Source organism: Salarias fasciatus, chromosome 13 (assembly GCF_902148845.1).
Source record: "Salarias fasciatus chromosome 13, fSalaFa1.1, whole genome shotgun sequence".
NCBI classification, from domain to species: Eukaryota; Metazoa; Chordata; class Actinopteri; order Blenniiformes; family Blenniidae; genus Salarias; species Salarias fasciatus.
In genome coordinates this window covers 8,488,042-8,494,884 of record NC_043757.1, presented here as the reverse complement: position 1 = coordinate 8,494,884, position 6,843 = coordinate 8,488,042, and the positions used below count along the sequence as shown (strand labels likewise).

Here is a 6,843-nt window from a genome sequence, read left to right as displayed (position 1 = left end):
ACATTCTGAGTATTCTGGGAAATAAGAAACAATGTTTTTTGGTCAAAACCACAATTTTATGCGTCGCCATGAGAATCTCACGAATGTTCCTGGTGTAAAGTTAGACGGTGTCTGTTATTCTGACAATGGCGCCTGTATTTTAGTCCAACTGTGAGGTTAAACAGTCTCAGTCATGTTTTTTAAACAGTTATAATAGTGAAAATTCAACTGAGAATTTTGGAATTAATGCTAAAAGATATCCTTCTGAGTATTACGCCTTAGGTCTTGTTTACACATTTTCAAGTGGAAACAAAACGAACATTTTCACTATAAAATGGGGCCCTTCAATGAAAGAAGCACTATGAATCCTATCATTGATTTATTGTGTTTTTTTAATCACACACTTATTTGCTTCGCATTCATATCTGTGGAGTCAAACACATTTTAATTCAGGGGCTACATACAGCCCAGTTTTACCTCAAGTGGGCCAGACCAGTCAGTAACAACCTTTAAATTCAAACTTTAAAGATTTTTGGGAGATTTTGCAGAGTAAATGTGATGTAAAGGTCGATAGTTTTACAAAACCATATAATTAGAACTGAAAATGACTACAATCTCAACGTGAAGCCAATTAGAGAAACATTCTGGTGCAAAGTACAGTGAAATGTCAAAACAAACTGTTCCCATCATTGTTGCTTCTGTATTCTGTCGCGTCTGCTGCACTAAAGAAATATGTTCGAATTCTTCAAATTTATCTGATAAATCAGTATAAAACAGTATAAATCAGTGTTTCATCACGGATTCCATCCGGCGATACCTCTAAGACCTCCTCTCTGGACTCAGGAGAGCAAAGCCAAACATCGTACAACATCCAGACCCTTCACTCTGATCAACAAAAACACTTTTAGATTACAGAATGGATTTCTTGCTTCTTCTTTTTCTTCTTACTCAGCTGATTCACTTGATCCTCCTGTGTGTCAGTGCGCGGAAATCCGTTCACAGGAAAAAGAAAAACCTGAAATCCTGACGTCACATTCTGCTGAGGTATTGTTAATGTTTTATCAGTGGAGCGAACGTCCGGTTAAGCTTGGAAAGCTGAACATGAGAGACTAAAATGACGTGAGCTTAAGATTACACCTTTCCATTTTCAACACATTCTCCGTCAGTTTGAACACCGGAAGGAAAAAAAAAAAACCCCTAAAACATAATCCTGAAGTTGAATTGCATCAGCAGGGATTACATCTGCTGTGGCACGTCTCTTATCCGCAGGGACGAGTCCCTAACGCTCGCGCTGCTTGTCAGGCCACTTATTCTGCAGTGCCTCTCTTCTGTAACAGTGACTGGAAGCAGAAACAGGCTGAAGGTGTGAGTACCCCGAGTGGGACGGTCTCCAGTGGACTGGGATGACTCACCCAACCACATTCCAGCAGCAGCAGCAGCATCATTCGAGGATCGCTGCACTGGAGGTGTAACGTGTCGTCTCATCTCTTCCTCTCTTCCTATTGCTTTCTGTTTAGCGGGGTTAAATACCGTTCACTTTGTCAAACTGCAGCGTTGCAGACGTGATGGATTTCATGTTTGTGTCAGCTGCGGTTTGAAGATAAAATGAAGTCTATCAAATTGACAGACTGACAGATGATGTACCCTCGAGGCTCTACTGACAGGAAATTAGATTAAAAAAAAAAAGAGTGCAGCTACTGAAAGGTATGAAGAGGGATTTTTGTCTGTTTGTTATTGCTCTTTCCTACATAGGCGTGTCTGTTATTAGCAGCAAATCCTTACATTTGATGCTTACACAGTCTGAGAATATCTGGATTTTCGTTCTGCAGGTTTTTCCTGGATATGAAAGCAAATGTGAGTGAAACAAAGGCAGAGGAAGTTGAATGAGCGAAGGGATCAAACGGGGAGAAATATATTTACAGAGAGGAGTCGGAGATGAAGGGGGACAAAGGGGAAAATGTGCTGTGGGAACCAATTACTCATGACACACTTCTATCTGCGACAGCAGTCATCAAATCATACGAGTCATTTTTTTTTTTTTTTTTTTCAACGCAATTCTATCAAGTTCAGCTGGTTTACATAACAATCAGGTAAAATCCAACAGCCACATGAGGAAAGGGACGCACTTCCCCAGACTCGGGCTCAACTGTTGTTGAGGTTTTGGCATCAAAAGAAAAAAAGGACCGAGCTCAGTCAGTGATGTTGACATGAAAGCTACTTCCTGCCATCGAACTAGCATGAGTCTGAAAGCCATGAGTTTGCAGAAAAAAACGTGAATAATAAAGCAGCTTTAGGAAAACTTTTTGAGCTTTGTGATGACATCGTCGTGACGTTTGGTAGTAATTGTTCGGTTTCATGAAATTATAGATTTGCCATAATCTGTAAGCAAAAAAAAAAAAAAAAAAACATTTAAAGGTTATAATAGCAGTATTTTCATCAGTCCATCCACAAAACGGCGCTGAATTAAAACGTGTTTGACATTTCAGGCTTCGACTGTGCTCGCCGATCTAGAGAGAAGCCTTTACTTTGAGAAACTCTAACAAGCCTGCTCTCTGAGAAAGAACTGATCTGACAATATGGTACTTAATGATTTTGTAATGTATGATGGAGCCTGGATGTTAAGAGCTTAGTACTGTAAGAGGACAATCTTAAATTGTACAAGTCTATGAGGAGAAAACACGATGGGAGAAGTATGATCTGGGCTGCGAGCGCCTGTCAGCATGCTGGCTGCAGCGTTTTCAATTAATTGCAGAGTTGTTTGGACAACCTGATAGTGGCTGATTGCAATAGTGCAGTCAAGAAGTGAAAAATGCATGAATTGAACGTTCATCCTGTGCCAATGAGCTGCTCATTTTAGGGAGATTACATCAGTGAAGAAAGAAAGACAACTTAGTGAGGAAGTCAAAGGATAAATCCTGGTCAAAGAAGCTTGTAGTTGTGCATAAGTCTCAGGACACACACACGCACACTCGCTCGAATGCTGAAGTTGTTTCTCTGCGATAATGAGCACCATAGATACTGATATTTGAAAAGCTGCATTCCAGCCTGGTTCCCTCTGAAAATACGGAACATTATTAGGGTCTCGTAACGCTTGACAATGCAGCCTCCTCTTCCCCGCCAGGACTCACAATCACCTTTGCCTTGTTGACAGAGAGAAAACACTTTTTCAAGAAATACCACAATCTGCACAAACATATACAGGCTGCAGGAAGCAGGATTCACTGTCTTATTCTTGCAAATAAAATGAATAATAAGGGGAAAAACACTGTTTGTTAAATCACGATGTAAATTTTTTTTCTGCCTCATTCTCCCGATGAGTTTTCCATGCATTGAGCAAGGAAAGTACTGGTTTTTGTAAAATTTGTTAAACTCATTTACTATTGTCATCACCTCATTGCCCATGTGGTCCTTTGGGAGAGAGAAATAATGTGGTGGAGGCCAAAAGCTGAGTAACAACACCAGAATATGTTTAGAGCTGCTGAGGCAGTTGAGGCAGACGATGACGGGGAGGGATCAGCCAGTGGCGGCTTCACAAACGGTGAACATCTGATGCTTTGACTGCGGCTGGGAGGGACTGCTGAGCTTCCTGTGAGCGCTTGTTGAAATTGGGAGGAATAATACACAGGAATATATCGAGAGTCTCAAGAAATCGTAATTACCATCGGGGAAAACTCCACACGGCGTAGGGCCTGTTTGCACAGCAATGATTTCAAGTGAAATTGCAAATAGCAAGTCAGCTGCGTCGACGGACGTCGTTTTCAGAATGTTGCAGCGCAAACGTGAAACTTTTGATGGGTTTTACCTTGAAATGTTGTGTATTCTGGGTCTCAATCGTCTTCCCTCCACCAGATGTTACATCCTTTAACGACAATTGTTCTGCAGATGAAGGGCTGGTTCTGCTCCTGCTACTACTATAATTGATTGAGAATAATATCCAAAATCAGTCTATCATTTAAGAAAGTTTATTTTAATTCCATTCAAACCGAAGCACCAGCTGCATCCGCCACCTCATTCACTTCTATTAAGGAGAAAGATCCTAACATCAATAGAATATTAAACACATTTAATTCACAGCACACTCCAGACATGTATTAGTTTAGTAGAGAAACAGTTTCAACACATCGGTGCCATAATTGGTGAGTGTAGGGAGATCCACTCACTTGTTGATCATGATCTGTCATCAATAAATGTTAAGGCAGTAAGCCTGTACAGTGCAGTATGGATCCTAACAAGGAGCCCTGTGGAACTCCATGCATCATGCTATTGTGATCGACAGCAGCAAAGTGGAATCTGTCCGATAACTATGACATAAATCACCTTCGTGTTGCTGCTTTTATCCCAGTGGCAGGTTAGACGTCATGTTCACTGACATCCAGCTGAGATCAAACGGGAGAGAAACAGATGAACATGTATCTTACTTTTTTTTTTTTCAAGTCTTGAGGAAACAATAGATGATGAAATTCATGCACTTGGAATGACCTGTCTTCCATTTCTTTTCTCTGTAATTAAAATGAACTTGTCTGTTACTAACACAACATTGCGACGTGCATGTTTTGATTTATTCATTAACCTTCAGAGGGGTTTTGTGACACATCATTCTCCTGTGTTATTCCGGTCCTCCACAATGGTGTCAGGAAACACACTAAACAAAAACAATGTAATATGACCACAAGGGAGGCTAAATAAATAAATAAATAAATAAAAAGATAGAAACCTCAGGTGGAATGACAAGGCAGTCTCACTCCCCCTGACATCTGTTCCTGTGAAAGGAAAGCAAGGATGCCACTAACAGTTTACCCCAGATACCACAGTCCCCTCTGGCAACAGCATCTGTCTAATGAGGGTGCACAGGAGCACTCGTGAAGCCAGACATAACGGCGCTTTGATAGCGCGAGGTTTCTTCAAGGAGTCGCTTCATAACGCCGATGAAGAGAGAAAATGGGAGACGTTTTATCGAGAGATCCAAAATCCGTCAGCTTGCATCATGACGTGTGGCGTTTTCATAAAACTGTCCAAACATTTCCAAACATCCATTTAAGTCGCCGACAGGGTCAGTGCTGGAGTTTGTCAGCAGGGGCATTCAGCAAACTGCCAGCCTGGTTTTCAGGAGACTCACTGTGGTCGTGAGCAGTCTGAGCTCCCATGATGGCAGCTCCACTCACTTTTTCCGTTCATGGTCACAAAGGCCCCAATTACCAGGACGACGTTTTCAGCTGAAAACACCCAATCTTCATTGCATTTTGGGTATCTGTTTACATAAAAACACAGCTCAGAGCCACTGAAAATGCAACTTTTTGAAAATGCTCATGCTCTTTTCTTAGTAGGCGGGGTTTTCAGAACGCTGCCGTGTAAATGCAAATTTTTGATTAAACGAAAAAATTAGCAATGCACCTGGTTGCAGTGTCTATTACCGTACATCCATAACTTGGTAATTACATGTAATTACCATCCAATTAGTTAAATTTACTCACAAATCTCAAGGATGCACATGTTTTCAGTGGCTTTTCCGTTTGCTGGATGATTGAGCATCCACATCAAGTGTCCCAATCGGAGTTTACTGAAGCTCGTCCTTGACAACGGACATTTGCAGCTTCATCTCCATGTGCAGGCAGCGTAAAGGCACGCCATCTTTAATATGGCGTAGACACCACTTATATATTAGTGCTTGGCATAAAGCTGAAGCTGGCTTGTTGCCACAACTGTCAGCACTTATGAGCAAGCAGCGGCATCGAGGGTTAAATCCTCACAGCTATGAAGAAATGAAATGTTGAGACAAAACTAACATTGGAGCAAGCAGCTGACGCAGGGATCAGAACAACGGGAGGTCACTCCAATCTGTTTTTTTTATTTCTGTTTGTTCTGGGTTTGATCACTTTTTGAAATGTATTTCATTGAAGAATGACACAGCACTGCCTTGTTTCCAACTTGGAGAACTTGAGAAATTATTTCTTGGTGAGGAATATATGTACATGAATTTGATTAAACCCAATGTGGACACTTCATCCATCCATCCATTCTTCCATACAGCTTCCACTTCATTCCACTTCACTGGAGCCAATCCCAACTATCTATGTGTGAGGACAGGATACACCCTGGACAAAGAGAGAGACAACCACACACACTCACATTCACACCTTGGGGTGTGTAAGAGCTGAGATTTGTGATTGCCTTGTGCCACAAATTGACCTTGATTTTCAGATAAAGAATTTTCCATAACTCCAGGGTTTCCTCACCCTCCGGTCTAAACAGAGGACGAATCCAGGTCCACCCGGTTCCTGTGATGTTATGTCTGAAATCATGGAGCAATAAGCAAAGGAAATCCGTAGTTTCAGACTGATACAAAATAAACAGATCCTCTTATGACACATCCACCATTCAGATTACACACTGAGACATTCAGTCACATCACAATGATGTTGATGTGTCATCTAAACCTGCATAAATACAAATCCAAGCTTTTAAGAACATGATGCATTACACACATACAAACCTCAAAACCATGAGCACAACAAAAATATACACATGCACAACTCTCCAGATACAGACTTGCATTTAAAATAGTCTTCCTCTGTTAAAAAAACTTTTCAATTTTCAAACACTGCAGAAAATCATTGTTAAAAAGGAGAGAAGAATGAATTGATGACTATTTTCTGAATTTTCTCCATGGTTAAATTTTATGATCGTTTTTTCCATTTTCATTGAATGGGACAGCTTGTGTGTGTTTTTGTTTTTTAATAGCCCCTTTTCAGAACACTCCACTGATGCATTTTCCCCTCCAACACTTGTATTTCATGCTTCTTCTTCTGTTTTTTAAGGTTGATAATTACCCTCTTCGTGATGTTATCACCCCCCTGTCACCTTCCA

The 6,843-nt window shown here is 40.9% G+C and overlaps 1 long non-coding RNA gene across 1 annotated transcript in view; it reads left to right on the top strand.

Moving 5' to 3' along the window:
- Window positions 1-579: 579 nt before the first annotated feature.
- LOC115398889 (uncharacterized) overlaps window positions 580-6,843 on the top strand; it is a 154,203-nt gene continuing 147,939 nt past the window's right edge. Inside the window, exon 1 of the long non-coding RNA XR_003932615.1 lies at window positions 580-633. This is a non-coding gene — a long non-coding RNA (uncharacterized LOC115398889). The remainder of the gene's footprint in view (window positions 634-6,843) is intronic.